Below are 18365 nucleotides of genomic sequence, written 5' to 3'. Positions count from 1 at the left end.
CCGCTATTTATATTTTCACCTGACGCAGTTTCAATAGTACTTAATGTTCATTCATTCCTACACTTCTCTGCACGTTTTATTAACTCAGTTCAGCTATTTTTACATCTAGTTGCCCGTTATAGAGGGGGCATGTAGCACAGTTCATGATGGCGGCACATTTTCGATTTCTGCCATAGTGTTCAATTGCAGTCTGGTTGCGGTCACGTGATTTCTGTCACATGACTACAGTTTGCCACTTGATAAGCAAGGAATGGAGAGGCCTGTGCCGTTTACTTTTTTCGCCACTTTCCACACGACTGTGTGTGCGGAAGAGACGTCTATACTTGTAGGTGAGTACTTCCAGGATCTGTGACCATATTATTTGAGTAGTTCGCGAACTACATTGGGTCCAATACTTACATGTATTTGTATATTTGTTTTGATTTATCCTTAGGGGTCAACTTATCAGAGTTGCACTGCATAAGGTCCAGGTGAGATTAATCCACTCGGGACTGACAATTTTGTTGTCCTTTAAGTGTATTATTGCTACAGTGACAATCGACGACTTACTTGTTTCTTTCATTATATTTGAAAGATTGGGACTTTATTATTGGGTGAGTCTGTGTTGTTGATTTGTTGTTTGGCTAAACGCACTGTCTCTACTAAGTTAGAGCTCTAGTTTTAGTTGCTTGCGTTTATGTAATTCTAGGCCAGATCGGGGCCCAAGACAGCTGTGAATTTGTTGGTTTGTACTAAGTGGCGGAAGGACAGCGCTGGTAGTGGTACTCATGTTTTTGGTGAGTGTGATTCGTGAAGCTGCTTGAGATAACGATGATACATGGATACCAGTTTGGTACCAGAGGCTCGAATATTTGACCATGCTCTATATCCTTTTTCCATAGTAGCTTACATGTAGCGAGCTTACCATGTTAAGAGTAGGTTATCATGTCAAAATGTTTCCCTTACACTCAGGTGTGTTTCTTATTACGGTAACACGCATGTGTGCTCGGTTACAAGCTTCGGAGGGATTTTGTGGCACTTGTTTGAAACCATGACACTTTCGTAGATGTCAATCACTGTTCGTAGGTATCATGCTTCATATTTTGTTTTCTGTGCTACCGCCACATTACGAATCCCGTCTTGTGGCTAGTTAGTACTGCCATTTTCGTTATGCATATGGCTTTATGTCATATGTTTTCGATCAATAATGGCTATTAACTTCTTTAGCCACTATGTAGTAATTGATACTTCATGAAGTTGTTCGGGCCTATTATGTAATGTTGACATATTAATATCATTGTGTTAAATCTGAATACAATATGCAACAACTCTTTTTTAACTCTTGTTTTGCATATTGAAAGTATTACAGTTTCAACACATTTGAGATTCATTATTTTAGATAATATGAATTTCTTCTTTTTATTTTATATAGTCTTGGATTATATAGATCACTGTCTCCTTCTTTGGATCCTGGTTCCACTCCAATCTGACGCGCTGCAGTGACAGATTGTTTATACATTACAGTTCGCCAATATCCCCAATATTTGGTGGGTGCCTAGTTGTACCTTTCTCATATTTAGACTTATACACCTGGTATTAGGGTCAAAATGATGGTGAAGGTCTTACACTATAACATCAAGAGTTTGTGTATAGGTCACATTTCTGTTCACTTTATTTTCATATTCCGATATTTAATAACTAAGACATGTTTGGATATTCCATGGCTTTTGGCACTCGGAGTCTTGGGTCTTTTTCTCTACACTCTTACTATTATTGTTTTTTCGGTGCTTCTTGATCAGCAACGGCCCGTATAGGGTGCGTTACCGGGGCAGTGACGTGGGGCAGAGGAGGGGCAGGGTGGGGGGTTGCAAAATGCGGCATACGGCCGATTGCAGGTAAGTTACGAAAAAAGTAAAGAAAACAAATTTTGTTGCGCGCGCTGCATCGCATTTGGTGATACTGCCCACGCAACGAAATTCGTTTTTTTTTTTTTTTCGTAACTTACCTGCAATCGGCCGTATGCCGCATTTTGCAACCCCCCACCCTGCCCCTCCTCTGCCCCATGTCACCGCCCCGGTAACACGCCCTATACGGGCCGTCGCTGTTCTTGATCTCTTCTTCTTCAACTGTAGGTACAATATGTCTCCTCTTTCTTACTATATTTCAATGATTAACATCATAGAATTTAGGTTTGTCTTCCCTTATTGTATCATATCATCGGATTTATTAATCATATGTAAAATATGAATTTTAATCATGTAAAATGTGGTTTTTTAATGTTATCTTATAATTGTAAATAGAATATTGATTGTAGAATATTTGTCATTCCAGCCTTGAAAAAGTCTGTGTTATCAGACGAAACACGTGTCGGCTAATCGTGTGCTGGGACTTTTAATTTTTGGACTTCAATAAAGTGTATAAGAAAATTCCTTTTGATGATCTGATTGGATTATTTTGAACGGATTGTCGTTTCCTTATCGTCCTCGTTGTGCAAGAGATTAAAAACTACACTATGGGATTACTTTGACCTATGACCAACACTGTTTTTGATTAATTAAATAAGTTAGGTTGAATGGTTGTGCTGCAATAGCTTTGTTCTCTCATGTTTTGTTATATGCATGTTATAGGTTTAATGTGCAGGCAATACCTCTAGGCAGTAGGTGTTTGAAGCTGATATAGCACCCGGTTGCCAATATAGCAACATTTATATTTGTCACGCACAGTATTGATACTTTTAAGACAGTTATAATTCTGGATGTGCGGTCATTTCCCTTTTAGGGGAACACCACTACCTGTTCTTTTCCTGAATTTTTTCCTGATCCTCTCCTGCATTGTTGGTTGCTTTATTCTACCCTTTTGGTCTTTCTGTCTTCTTTCTTTTCTCCACCACCCCCTCCATGTTCCTCTCTGTATTGTTTATTTGTTTGTCTATATTTCCTGTATGTTACCTGCTTCTATGCCGCTTTGTTAGGTCTCACCTGAAACAAAATCCTGTTTCCTGCATCAAGCAAAGAGGGCGGAGGCTGGCAGGTAGGTGAATTTTCTTTTTTTATCTTTTAATCCTTTCTTTTTAAAACCTCGCCCCACTACTACTGCCCTGTAGCAGCCCCAACTGAGCACGAAAGCCCGACCTTGGGTGTGTGTGGCCGTTTACCAGTTGCACATGAAGTAACAGTAGATGTTGTAGCACCCAGGATAATGTGCTGCACAGCTAAACACTTAAAAGGTCCCAAAGGCGAGACCTTTTGGCAATACCAATGCTTGTTCTCTCTAATACTATATTAGGTTTGCTTAACAGTATAATTCGGATTCCTCATCCTCATAAAACCCAGTCACGAGCTAAAAAAGGCACAACAGGTTTGGAAACTCGTCTCTCTTTTACACCACAGAGAGCGGCACTGCAAGAGGTCCAGGATTTCAAGTGGTGAAGGGGAAGATACCAGCAGCAAGTGCAAGAAAAAGTGAGCTCCCCGTGCCCTGTCTTCGCTCAGCCCTTCAGCTGAAAGCTACTGCATTAGATGGGAAATGTCTGCAAATGTTACATTGCTTAACAATATCCCTCCGCTGAGGAGCAGGAGACGCACCTCACGCGGTGCAGCTGAAACAAATACCTTCAGTGGTCAGAAATTAAGTTTGGAGTCACATTGTCCCAGGTCAATGGGTAGGCTAAGCGCATAGCACACCATAACCGCTGGGAAGCCACAGAGTACCAGGCTACCAATCTGCAGTAGCTTTTTCGAAGTTTATCAGGGTAATAAGCATTATATAACAACAAGTACATAACATGTAAAACAATATGGTTTCCAGTGGCATTATAGAGGAATAAAAGATTGTGAATAAAATTAATAATAATTAATGGGATGTGAAAATATTGCAAAATAATAAAAAGAGTTTCCCAGACCACCAAATCAAAAGCTTTTTCTGCATCAAATAACTTAATTAAGGCTGGAATCCTCAGTGTTTGAAAATAATCCAGGGCTTCTGAAAGATAATGGGTATTAGTCATCAATTGTCTGCCAGCAATAAACCCATTTTGATCTTCATGAATCAGACCCGGGGCAATATGGTTAAAACGAATAGCGAGTAATTTAGTAACAATCTTATAGTTCGTATTTAACAAAGTAATGGGACGATATGAATTAGGATCCTTGGCGTCCTTCCCCTTCTTCAGAAAGCTGACCACCGTGCCCTCGCGAAATGAATCTGGGATGGAAGCTCCAGCAAGCATAGAATTAATGAGTTGTAAAAAAAGGTCAGAGAAGGCAGGAAAAAAAACTTTAAAAAATTCGGCAGGTAATCCATCGGGTCCGGAAGTTTTCCCTAATGGAAGTTCTTTCACTACCGATTGTAACTCTAGTAGGGAGAATTCACTGACCATATTTAACTGCTCAGCTTCAGAGAGAGAAGGGATCACCTCCCTACTCAGGAAAGCGTTTAGTTTTAGCTGATCTATTTCATGCTTATGGCTATATATTTTTTGGTAATGAGAGTGCATTATCTTGCCCAACCCATCTGAATCGGTCACATATTGATCAGTAACAGGACAAATTAAACCAAGAATATAATTGGAGGCAGCTTGTTCATTGGCCTGCCAGGCTAGAAATCTACCTGTAAAATTACTTTCTTCGTAGACTTTCTGATATTGACTACGAAAGAACGCCTCTCCTTGCTCAAATAAATATGTACTAAATTCACGTTTAGCTTCATCTAGTTGACCTTGGATATTTCTAGAGGAATTTTGTTGTCTTAAATCGCTAAGAACCTGAATACGATGTTCAAAGGAGTTTTTTATAGCCATGGCGGCGATGGACGTGGCAGCATCTTTCGCAATTATAATTCCACGAATAAAAGCCTTTAGGGCGTCCCAGATAATACTGAGAGGGGCGGTGCCGTATTACGAATTATAAATTCTCTAATCATATCTTTGAGTTCTGAAACCCATGTTTCATTGTTGAGATAAGATTTATTAAAGACCCATCTTTTGGAAGACCTTCTAGTATCCCCGTAAATAAATTCCCTAATGAGCATAGCATGGTCAGAGAATACATTATGCACCGTATTAGATTACGTGAGGCAAGAAAAAAATCAATACAGGATGAGGACTTAAATCTACTCGACCAAAAAGTATATTCTTTTTTAGAGGGATTGTCTAGACGCCAATGATCCGAAAGATCCAGTAATCTTTTATAGTTAGAGATGGTCTGGAAGACTTTGGGTTTAAGTTGTTTTTTTGGTTGGGATGATGAGTCCAATTTCGGATCCATTAAGACATTAAAGTCGCCAGCCATCACAATATCCCCTGACATGGTCAATAGTGATTGGAACAGCTCTTCAAAAATATTAGGATCATCGTTTAATGGACCATAACAACTAAGAAATATAAAAGGTCTTGGTCTATTTTTAACTCTGCAAGAAACCCAGCACCAGCGCCCTAAACCCCCAGCTTCTGAGTGGATAATTTCCGCGTGTAAGTTCTTATTTAAAAATATCGCCACCCCTCGTTTGGATTCATTACATGCCGCGAAACACCGATATGAAGCCCATGATTTAAACATTGAAAACTGATCTAACTTAAGAGAGGAAATATGAGTCTCTTGTAAAAAAACTACAGAGGGATTTTTTGCCTTAATCCAACTTTCAACCGCTCGTCTTTTCTTAATATTGTTTAAACCATTGACATTTAAAGAAAATAAATTCAGACTTTCCTTATTTGACATTAACGTCTTGAACTATCTCATAATAAAGAGTCATCATCGGACCATACGTAATAGCAAAACAACCTGACATCAACTTCATTTTTAGTTATAACCCCACAACCCTCCCTCAAAACACCCCCCCCCACGTGACCACCATTACCAACCTCACCCCCCCGACCTTCCCCACCAATGGCCGAACTTCCCCTTCCCACGCTAGCCATCGGAACCTATCGCAATCTTTACATGGGTGCCAGAGCAAATATTTTTATCAATTCAGTGACAGTAGGAGCTGTGTTAGTTAATCGGGGTACACGTCAGGGCGCCCTCTATCACCAATTCTTTTTGCTTTCTTTATTGAACCCCTTGCAATCGCAATTCGGCAGTGTGCAGAAATTTTGGCCCCGATTCCCTTAATGTCCAAAATAAAACTCTATGCTGATGATATTATGCTTCTTATTAAATCGGATTTGCAGTCTCAAGTTAGGGTATTTCAGCTTTTTGAGGAATTCGAGTCTCTTGGAGGTTATCGCATTAATAAAAAAAAGACAGAAATATTGATCTGTGGTAATCATAAACCTGCATTATTTCCAGACCTTTGGGGCTGTATTAATAACAAACCCAAACGATATCTAGGGGTATTTTTCACAGCCTCAGTTACAGATCTCTTCAGTCTTAATTTTGAACCCCTCCTTCAGAAAGTTGACTTAATGCTTACTCGTTGGAATAAATTGCCACTATCAATCTTGGGCCGCGTCGCCTTGATTAAAATGTCTATTTTACCGTTGTTTAATTTTTTATTCTCAACGATTCCCTGCTGCCTTCCGGGTCATTTTTTCACCAAAATCGAATCTTTATTTATGCGCTTTTTGTGGGCACGTAAAACGCCCCGTATTGCGCTGAACACTCTCTATGAGGATTTGGATAACGGCGGTCTCGCATTACCTAATATTAGAGATTATTATAATGCTTACTTTGCTCAGTACTTGACTCGATTTAAATCTCCAATATCAAACTCTAAAGTATTTATTAGTTTTTTCTTTGATTTAATTTTTTCGGAAAGTCAGATTTCTCCCCCCCTTCAAGTCCCTAAATCTCCCAAACTGGTTAGGTACAAAGTAATTGCCTGGTTTTTCAGGAAACGTATGGCTATGATAAAAAGATATTCTCTATCCCTGTTTCATTCCTCATCTCCATTGATTAACCTACTTGCATTTCATGGACAGGTGATTGGCTCTGATTTAATGGGTCATTGGACAAATGCCGGATTTAGTAAAGTGGGTGATTTTTTACAATGCGCAAGGTGGATAACGCCGACGGAGATGCGATTACTAATTCCAAGAAATTTTTTGTTGACTGGTTCCTATACCTATATTTATCAATTTCTTCATCAACATGTTCCCTCATCATTTACTCAGATCTCTCCCTTAAATAATGATCTCTTTTTTAATGATAAGTTGATAAGGAAACCTGGAGAGTGGAAATGCTGTCTTGCTCAATCAAGACAAAGGGATTTGTGTGCCAAAGCTGTAAAAAAATGGTGGGAACAAGAAAATCATGTTTTGACAGCGTCCATATGGCGAACTATTAACAAGCTTAATTTTTCTACGTTAAGGGGAGCCAACTGGCGTAGAATGTTATTTTTTGGAAAATGGCTTTTGTATCGCACCCCAGCGGTAATAGCCAAAATGAATAGTAATTATCTTCCAAATTGCTTTCGTTGTTTAAACTTCGCCCCTGCAAATTGGACTTATGTAATCGCTGACTGTTCTTTGGTTAAAGCATTCTGGCGGGACATTTTTGTTTTTTTAAGCTCTAATTGTCACATTCAGATATCCTTGAATGTAAAATTGATGCTTTATGGTTACGATTCGCATCTTAATCTATCTCTATCATTTGATAAACTAGTTTATATTTGTATGGCTGTTGCCAGATCGTTGTTACTTCAAAATTGGCGTACTAATCAATCTCCATCTATGCTTGAATGGTTTTCTAAAATGCGGAAAGTAAAGAGGAGTGAGCGAAGCTATGCTTTGAGGATAGGGGGGGGGAAGGAAATTTGAAAAAACTTGGGGGACTTTTTTCGATTAATTTCTATAAATAATCTCTGCGCCTGCTGAGTATGGAGAATTGTAAATTAACTATCAGCGTATATTCACTGTTGAAAGCAGGGAATGCTCTCCGAGGAAGTCGTGGGCTGTATTTCTTCAGTATTTCTTCATTGTTTATATATTATATTTTACATTTTGTATATGTATGACACCATTCAACTTCAATAAAAAAATTTATAAAAAAAAAAAATAGAGGAATAAAAGATTTTGTGCTGCCGGTTAGTCTGTGCTGAGAACTACTCACACTCTGCAACTCTCATGCTTACACCTAGCATCAATTAAAATCCTCGTGCACCTCCCTCGACACCTATGCGAAACTATTTCTAATACCCTATGCCAACATGTACTTCGAAAGGGAACCAAGAATCCCATCGACAACTGGTGGGCTTTGCAACCTTGGCAGGGGTATGAAGCACTATATCAATTCTGCAACACAAGAAGACCAGGCAAAACATGTTAGTGTTCCTCTTTCATGGTCCTGTTGGGGTGGGGTCATGGGTTCTTACATGATCCTCCTGCAATGGAGAATTAGATTCTCCAGTGGCCCTGTAGATGTAGACACGTTGGTGTGGCCATTTTAGCAAAGGAAATTTGGGCAATCACCAAATTACCTAGGCATGATGTAGTTTGTTGGGGAACAGTGTGTTAGACAGAGAGGCATGATAGTGGGAGGTGCTTAATGAATGGTAAGGATATTAGACAGATAAGAGCAGGAGGACATTTAAGACAAGAACATCCTATTAAGAGATGCTAAAAAGGTCAGGGAAATGCTGCAGATTTAAGAGAAGAGAGTATAGGACAGATAGAAGCAGCAAAGTGGGAGATGTGTAAAAACAGATGGAAAAAATAGTAGGTACATAAGAAAAGGAGAGCAGTGTGTAAGAAAGGCAGACAAGCATGCTAGTGAAAGATGTGTAAAGGGAGAGAAAGGAAAGCTGAGACAGAAGTAAAATGGAAACAGCAGAGTAGTTGGACAATGGGAGATGGGCAAAGGAGAGAAACAGTGTAGATAAGAAAGAAGGGGGACAATGAAAAAGGAAGAACAGGAGCAGCACAGTGAATGCTATGTTAAGAGGCAGAAAATGAATTAGTAAATACCTCCCTCGTTCAGACATCTACACCACTGATTTTTGTAGCTTGTCTGCTTGGACAGTAAATAATTGCTTGTCTTTGGTGCATATAGGTTTAGTTACAGTGCACAGTAAACCTTTCGCTGCAAAAACAGGATACAATTAGAGGAAACATTGCAGCAGACACTAATGACTTACTCCACAAATGTTTAACTTTTTAATGAATATTTCTTCCACCGATCCATTGCTGAACTCCTCTCCAATTTGGACTTTTAACATTCACTTGCGTATTTTTTATTGTTTTTTACCGATGCTGTTTACACAACCATCGATCAACAGTTACCTTACATTTACAAGTTGTCCTCCTGGCATACTTTTATTACCTTTTCTGGAAGTACATCATATAATATGGATTTTACTTTTTTATGCCAAACATGACAAATTACCTAAAGTCTCTCATTAGATCTACATGACACCTTAACTGTAACTGCTCCATCCCATTTACCTTTGATATCCACTATTTTCATGTTGCACAATCCAATCTTGTATAGAATATGACCTTTCAGGTGACTGACCTCACATTATATTTTAGATTTTTTGTATTTATGCTTCTTGGACGCCACATTGCCCTTTTGTGTATTAATATTTTGGAGCACAGTATGCCTTCCTGACGTTTTATGGTTCACACGTCCTGGGATCTCCAAACTGCTTCACTAAAATATTTGTAGACCCACTTGGTGACTTGATAGATACTTTTTCTGGCTTACACAATGGCTACTTTTTATCTCTCTCTTCTTTCACCTGTGGTTTAATAATGTTTTTGCATATAATACAGATAGAATTTCCTGAATACGGATTCTGCTCCATTTGATAAGATTTATTTTGAGCTTGTTCTAGCATGTACTATAGGGTGAAATAGAGATTACCCTTGGTTCATTCAAAGTTTCTCAAATTGACCGTAACCTTATGTTAAATTGTGTTTTTATCAAATTGATACTTGTTCAACAAAGTGCACTTTGATAAATGACTTTTTGAGGCACAGGCCATACTTCGGACATTTTCCATTCAATTGATCATTTTTCCATGCCCTGTTAAGCTTAGGGCCCATCATTATTATAACTGTGTGAGATTGAATGCCAAAGCTTCAACAGCTGTCGCAAACCTCTGGCCCGACGTCTGCTGAGCATAGGGACTCTATTTTTTATTTATATTGACCACTTGTTTATTAAAAGAGCTGTACTTTTCAACTGCAATCAGCTGTCACTGGTGATCAAGGCGAGGGTGGCCCTAAATCATTGCATTATTGGCATATATTAAAGTACCTATGTGCCTGGACTCAACTTTCAGTGGAAACCTTATTTTCCAATGTGCCTAGGGCACTAAACATCCTTGTGTCAGGCCTGCTTGCATAAATGGTCTTGCATGCAATTACCCACAATTATTTATACTCTCACTCCATTATATGAAATTCAAATATATCACATCACTTTCCAAGTAATTTCAGTGCTTTATGTCAGGTGGGCCGCCATTTCATGCTTACTTGAAGAGCTCATTTCTGGGTAGGTCTGGTGCTAGCCAAGACCTTTTAATTTTAATATATTTATATGTATAATCTACTTACTTAAAGAGGCATTCAGACAACCCTCTTCATCCATTGGTCTGATTTTGTGGCATTCACATTTTCTTCCACCCACTACATCATACAGCATGGAGCCATAGGTCAGCCTAATTCAGCCACTCTGTGTGACACCATTCAGCCATTTTACAAGAAGCACATGCCCACAGAAAATAGTGTTCTTAAGTGCCAAGGACTCTTAACGGCAATGTGTGCTTTTTAATAATAAAAATATTTTTGTTTACAGTCAATGTGTTTTTTCTTTAGATTGATGAGGACTCAACAGCTTAGCCAACACTAACGTTTTTAGGAAAATCCATAACAAAACCAAAACAAGCATTGACAAAGCCAAAAGGCTGGTGGCCAACACCAGACTTATTAGCTTTGCCAATGCTTCTTTTTCTGAGGAGTCATGTTTGCAGACAGGACGACATAATGGTATACCTCTCTTCCTGTCTTGTCCAATTGTCTAGAAACCATAAGGTGCTCCCCTCACCTCCTCGGCTTTGCTTCACATTAAGGCTTTGTGATCCTGTAAGGGATGAACTCCTTGTGCTGGTGCAGTGATCAGTGTATCTCTTCGGGACATCCAGCAGCGAACATTGAAAAATGAACACCACTGCTCTAATGCCGCAGGGCACAGAGGGAGAGGAGGCACTGAATCTAAAGACAGGATCACACGCACTAGTCCTACACCTCCGTTCACCCTGCACCCACCTTTGACTCATCTTAAGTACAAAATGACGTTCCCCTGCCGAAAGCCAGCAGATGTATCTGACAATACAGTTTCCCTGTCAAACTGAACAATTGGAATACGTGGGCTTTCTCAGTGCTTTTCTGCTCTGGCAGACACGTTTGCATCTATAATTGCTGCTGGTGTGGAAAAGCTTCAAAGTAGTTGTTCCAGGCGTACAAAACCTAACATTATAGGCTTTTTTTAAAATGCATTTTTAACTTAAATTTGTTTGGCTGCGTTTATTTGTTGCTTTGCTCCTTTTCCCTAGTTTTGCTTTAAAAGGAGCCAGAGCCCTTTTTCAAAATTCTGGATGATGAGGTCACTCCGAAGAAATCCATTAATGCAAAAGAGATTTCCTTTAGAAACAATGCTTAGCCCCTCTAGGCTTTTCATCGTTTCTGACATTTTCTGTCATGCACTTTATTCTGCTACACACCCGGCTGAAAGAATTTTAGACAAATGGTGCAAACGGCATGGTTGTTCAATAGTAAAAACTGGCTCACTGTCTCGGTTAAAAAATGAATTTGGAAATCATCAGGGCCATATCCTCCGAGAATATCTTTTGTTAGCCTGCTAGCAAAAATCTATAACATGTTCTTTAATGAGGCTAATCAGTGGACTAAAATAAACTGCAGACCCAGATTTTTTTTTCTCGCAAAGCGGTTGCTGATCCTGCAAGCTATGAAACTGTTCACATTTGACATTGTTTTCAGTAAAGTGCTTAGTTTTCCCTAATGTACAGAAAAGTTAGATACTGTCTCAATGAAAAGAAGAAAAAAACTTGGATGAATAGATGTCTGTGTCGGTTACCTCAAAGTTGCACCACCATGTATAATGTGCTAATAGTTATTGATTAAGCACACATTCATCAAAGATTATTGGCGCTAGAAAATAAGGGAATTCCAGATTCACATGTGACTGCTGAAATGATCTCATAGGGGTGAAAGAGGTTCCAGCGCAAAAAAGCATGTTTTATAGGGGCATATTAGCAAGGGCTGGCGATATAATTATCTCCGCTTTAGCGTCCGTTTTTGGGTGAAAAGTGGCGATAATTATATCGCAATATCATCAATGACACGCTAGCGCGTTTTTCCTTGATGTAGAGCCCGTTTTTTCACAGCCTCGCCTCGCATCGCTAATGAGATGCAAAAGAGGCGTGGCTGTGAAAACAACACATGTTAATATCGTGAAGGCAGCTTCGCGATATTAACAAGGAGGTGCAGCGATAAAAAAAATCGCGCTACCTCAGCCTTAACTCAGGAATTTAACACCTGTTAAATTCCTGACTAAGGCATACTTTTAATGGGATATGGATTATGCTGATAGGACCACAGGGTCCTATCAGCAATGTTATAGCTGTTTTCAATGGAACATCGCTGGAAAACCAGTGATGTTCCATTGAAAACACCGCTATCGCTGAAATATTATCGCCATAGCGCTATGCGTTGTAAATATAGCGTTATCATGGCGATAATATTCAGCGATAGCTGGCGATAATTTTTCTATCGCTATGAACGGCCAGCGATACTTATCGCTGGCCGTTGATATTATGCCCCCTGGGGGCATATCAACAACAACCGGCGATAATTATCGCTAAGCGCACTTAGCACTAGGATAATTATCGCCGGCTAGCGTGGATTTTTATCGCTGAGATAGCATGCTATTAGCAACGCTTATCTCAATAGCGATAAAAATCCTCACGCTAAGTGGCTAACGTGAGATTATCGCTGGAAACCCAGCGATAATCTCACGTTAGCTTGTTGATAGGGACAGACAAACTTAGCCATGATATCCTCCTTCCATAGGATATCATGGCTAAGTCAGAAAAATACCAGACGTAAAAAAGCAGCGTTAACCGCGGTTAGCGCTGCTTTTTTTGTCTCTAACAGGGTTAGCGATATTCTTGATAATAGGAGAAATGTCGCTTAGCGACATTTCTCCTATTATTTTACTCTGGAACGCCTCCTTTGCATCTCATTAGAGATGCAAGGGGAAGCGTAGAGTAAAAGGGTGCTAACATGCGAATTTGCGTGTTAGCACCCTGTTGTTGATAGGGCGCTAGTTTTATCTCTGCTTTTTTGGCTTTTAAAGCCAAAAAAGTATAGATAAAGCCCTTGTAAATATGCCCCATAGTTTCCTAAGTCCCAGAAGGTATTTTTGACTCTGACGGAGACAGCAGGATACCTTATTGCTTCGATGCCATGGTGCGCAAAGCTCTGACTCCTGCTCTGACTCCTGCTCTGATCACTGAAATGAAAAGCAGATCTCGGATCTTAGAATAAGAAGCCCCAGCAACATTTTCAGCTAAGACAAACCTCTCAATCTTGAGCGTTGAGTGGTGAGAGGTCAGGATGTGCTCTCATCCCTGCCAACACTTGTTGGGATGGAGAACCGCAATTTGTATCTCTGTGAAATGACAATTGTGGCAAGAGGGTACATCACAGACCACTGACATGTTATAGAGTGGAAAAAGGCTGCTTCATTGAAGCAGGTGTGCATCACAAGCACTTAAAAACCCTAGGTGATTTTCCTTACAAAACTACTGTCCTCAATAATACATCAATAATCATCTACTATTTATCCTACCCCCTCGCATTTAGATGCCCCCCAGCGCCGTACGACCCGTGCAGTACGATGCAACGCGAGTGAATTACAACCGACACATACGGAATACAAGCCGAACGACCGAGCCATAGGGAAAATAGTGATCCGGCCGGAAAACCATCATGAATTTCACCGACCAACACGAACTCGGAATGAACCCGGCCGACCCGTACCCGCGATGGCCGATCCGCGCAGTACGATACAATGCGTTTAAAACCAGACCGGCTCGCACGGAGACCAAGCCGCGTGACCGACACGCACAGTAAACGGGCACTCAAGCAATAGAGACCTTCGCGACCGACGCGTACGAAACACAGAAGATAGGCAGCGTGAACGAGGCGGAGAAGCCCGCACGAGACAACAGCAGCGTCCGTTTCCGTAACATGAACTTCTCCGTCATGCCTACAAAACCCAAAGGAAAAAAGACAAAAAAAGGACCATACAAGCAATGACAAAGCCAATAAATACCAAATAAAAAACATGGGACAAAGACACACCCACAACTCCAAGTATATAAAGGACTACACTCACTACCATCATCCCTTGCAAACAGGAGACACACCTAGCAGCAAACACCGGTACACAGCAACCACAGACACACTCACAACTCACCCATCACACAACTCACACACCATCAGCACCTCATACAAAAGCACACACACATACACCCAGCAAAAGCAACACCAAACCACCCTCACTCGCACCCTCACACACACATCCCTCACCACCACCACCCATCACCATGCCCCCAAAGAAGAATCCAAAGTTCACAGATAGTGAGTTAGAAGTGGTGGTAGACGAGATCATCAGAGTAGAGCCACATTTGTTTGGTACATTGGTCCAAAGGACCCCCATCTCACAGAAAACCAAGATGTGCGTGAGGATTGTGGACAAGGTGAACGCTCAAGCACCAGCAAGGTGCACAAAGGACGATATCCAGAACAGGTGGTATGACGTGCGCAGGAGGGTCAAGAAACTCATCGAAAAAGATCACACCCTGAGTCAGTGCACCGGTGGTGGTCCTCCTGCCAAACCAGTCTACTTCAGGACCTGGGAGGAGAAGGTGCGGGACATCCTACCACCAGAGAGCATCCATGGCCTAACAGACATCCCAGTGCCTGGTGAGTACACAAACAACATACCCAAGATTGTGTGGCAAGGTGACAGTGAAACCATGCACCGCAAGCAAAGCTACAGTAACCAATAGATAATCATCCCAAGATGTGTATGCCAGTCAGACAAACACAATACCTGCCATCTCATAGTGACTTGGAACTGTGTCATGACATGAACCAACCTACAAACAAATAGAGCAAGCCAGTGGCACAGAGCTAAATAGACACTGCCAGGCAGTTTGCCACCACAAACACACAACCTCACAGTGCAGCTGCCTGACAGGAAGGAATTATGGGGATACAGGTGAAGTGATTGTATGCAAAAGCATGATGGGGTCTGTAGTCACAGAGAATGCTCCCCCTCCTGATTGGCCCATCAAGACCTCACTGAAACATGCCCACATCACAGGGAGTGGAAAATGACTGACAAGATGGCTGACACTTGCTCATGCTGTGGGCAGCACAAGGCCCTGCTAGGGGTTGTGTGCAAATCAGAAGCAGGACACCACTGACTGACATCCTGAAAGACAACTTGCACGCCCTACAAAGGAAGCATGTTTCATGAGGTGAAGGAGGACTGGAAGCCCTGACCATACTTACCAGCATATGGAGACACACCCCCCTCAACACAAACTCCACACAACTCACCGGGTAGAATGCATTGACACACACCTCATTGAAATATCAGCAAAATATACCACATACTGGGTGCTGCTGTGTGAAGCACAGGGGCTCTCTTTGGACTTGTAGCCAAACAAACACCAGGATTTCACAGTCAGCTATCTTGCCATTGCTGTCACACCCCCTCACAGGGAAGCAGAGTCAAGAGGAAGGAAGTATGGGCATGCTGGGAAGGGGGTGTAGCCAAGAGCATGTCTGGAGTCACAGTCACAGACAATCTACACCCAGTCACATGGCCCAGCAAGCTCACACTGAACCATGCTCACCTCACAGGGAATGGGAAGGGACTGACAAGATGTCTGACACTGGGCTCTGTTGTGGGGAGCACAAGGCCATGCTGGGAAATGGCCAACCACAAACACCAGGACTGCACAGTCAGCCATCTTGCCATTGCTGTCACACCCCCTCAAAGGGAAGCAGAGTCAAGAGGAGGGAAGTATGGGCATGCTGGGAAGGGGGGTGTAGCCAAGAGTATGATGGGAGTCACAGTCACAGACACTCTACACCCACCCACATGGCCCAGCAAGCTCACACTGAACCATACTCGCCTCACAGGGAGTGGGAAGGGACTGACAAGATGTCTGACACCGGGCTCTGTTGTGGGGAGCACAAGGCCATGCTGGGAAATGGCCAACCACAAACACCAGGACTGCACAGTCAGCCATCTTGCCATTGCTGTCACACCCCCTCACAGGGAAGCAGAGTCAAGAGGAAGGAAGTATGGGCATGCTGGGAAGGGGGGTGTTGCCAAGAGTATGATGGGATTCGCAGTCACAGACAATCTACACCCACCCACATGGCCCAGCAAGCTCACTCTGAACCATACTCGCCTCACAGGGAGTGGGAAGGGACTGAGAAGATGTCTGACACTGGGCTCTGTTGTGGGGACCACAAGGCCATGCTGGGAAATGGCCAACCACAAACACCAGGACAGCACAGTGAACCATCTTGTCATTGTTGTCACATCCCCTCACAGGGAAGCAGAGTCAAGAGGAAGGAAGTATGGGCATGCTGGGAAGGGGGGTGTAGCCAAGAGTATGATGGGAGTCATAGTCACAGACAATCTACACCCACCCACATGGCCCAGCAAGCTCACACTGAACCATACTCGCCTCACAGGGAGTGGGAAGGGAATGACAAGATGTCTGACACTGGGCTCTGTTGTGGGGAGCACAAGGTCATGCTGTGAAATGGCCAACAACAATATCAAACTCTGTCCGTGACAAGCTGGAAAAAAACAGCAGTGTACAGGTAGGCATCAGTTTGAAAAGTAGAAAATGTCATGTTTGTGAACCATCAATGCATGTAGAAACATAACTCACATCGTGTGCCTCTTCCAAACACAGGTGGTGCTGGGCACCCAGCACCAAATGATGAGGATTCCCCAGCCCAGACTCTGGCAGACACTGAGCTCACTGGTCTGACTCTCTCTCTGTCCTCTTTGGAAGATGACGACCAACCTGGCACCTCCGGTGTGAGCCATCATGCAGCACCAGCAGCATCAACATCTGCACCCCCTGTACCCACGCCTCCAGCATCTGGACACCGACAGGGCACCCCCGCCAACACGGACAGACCAAGACCAATGAACACCCACAGCACAGGATCACAGGACCCCCAGGAAGCTACAGCAAACACCACCAGCAACACCACCCAAGGGGTCCCAGTGTCACCTGTGCGTCCCGCTGCTGGTCCTGCCTGTGTGGATAGGGGTGCTGGGAGGGGTGGGAGGCAGAGGGCGCGCCTTGCAGAGGGGTCTGGACTGCTTGATGACCCCCACCTGGCACGCATCCTAGATGCGTACCAGGATAGCACCGGAGGATTTGGCCAGGTAGTGGGGATCCACAAGGACATGCAACACGAGCAGGTCACCCACCATGCCCGCATGGAGGACAAGTGGGATGCCCTTACTGCGGTGCATTGGGACATACTCGAATGCCTCCACCAGATCAACGCCAACCTCCCTGGGTGGTCACAACATCTGTCGCAATACCATCTGCCAGCGCCACAGGGAGGGAGGAGGACTCTGGCAGAGATTCCCCTGCACCACAAAGGCCTGCACATGAGGATCCCCCCCGGAAGAAGAGGGGTCGTCCGAAAAAGGACATGTGAGAGGCAGATGTCCCAGCACATCCCCCTGGGACTCTAAACCTGTTCTGGACAATGTTCTTTGCGCGCAACCCATTCACCTTGTCCAATCGCACACAACTCGCCCACAATACATGGAGGGTTCATGTTTGGCCAATGTAGCAGATGACTGTGGACTTTACTCTGGACATCTCATCTACCAGCACTTCCAACTCTAATGTGAACTTTGGACTCCAAAAACAATGTACAGCACCCCTCATCCTGTGCACTTCCCTCACTCATGTTTGAAAATAAACTCACCAGTACACCATACTTGCCTCTGTTGTGATTCCAACTTGTCATGTTCAGGGAGATGTCGATCTGCTACACAACACAGTGCATGCCAAATACTGCAACAATGTGACCAACATAAGGTGAGTCATGGTGATGTGACACATGTGAGGGAGACACACCATTATGGCACCACAACACATACTCACCATGGCCATGTCACTCATCCCACACAATGATGTTGACCTGAAACACATTGGCATGCACAGACACAACACCAACCCCAATCAGTGGTAATAAGTCCACAGGTGAGGTAAGCAGATGTCGCTCAGATGTGGGAAGACAGACAACGCACATAACAAAGCATAGCATGTTAAATGGTAGCGGCAGTTTCAATCGATAA

At 42.7% G+C, this 18365-nt stretch overlaps 1 long non-coding RNA gene across 2 annotated transcripts; it reads left to right on the top strand.

The window, feature by feature from the left end:
• The first annotated feature begins 227 nt into the window (after positions 1-227).
• LOC146865735 (uncharacterized) lies at positions 228-2367 on the top strand. 2 transcript variants are annotated; one of them, XR_014976690.1, is made up of 3 exons: positions 228-329; positions 434-470; positions 2311-2367. It is a non-coding gene; the product is annotated as an uncharacterized LOC146865735 (long non-coding RNA). The 2 variants fall into 2 exon arrangements; XR_014976691.1 differs by lacking the exon at positions 2311-2367 and adding an exon at positions 689-776 and having other exon boundaries at positions 434-593.
• Positions 2368-18365: the final 15998 nt, after the last annotated feature.

This window comes from Triturus cristatus, chromosome 2_1, assembly GCF_964204655.1.
Source record: "Triturus cristatus chromosome 2_1, aTriCri1.1, whole genome shotgun sequence".
NCBI lineage: Eukaryota > Metazoa > Chordata > Amphibia > Caudata > Salamandridae > Triturus > Triturus cristatus.
The sequence above is the reverse complement of the archived record's forward strand: the minus strand, read 5'-3'. Positions and strand labels throughout refer to the sequence as shown.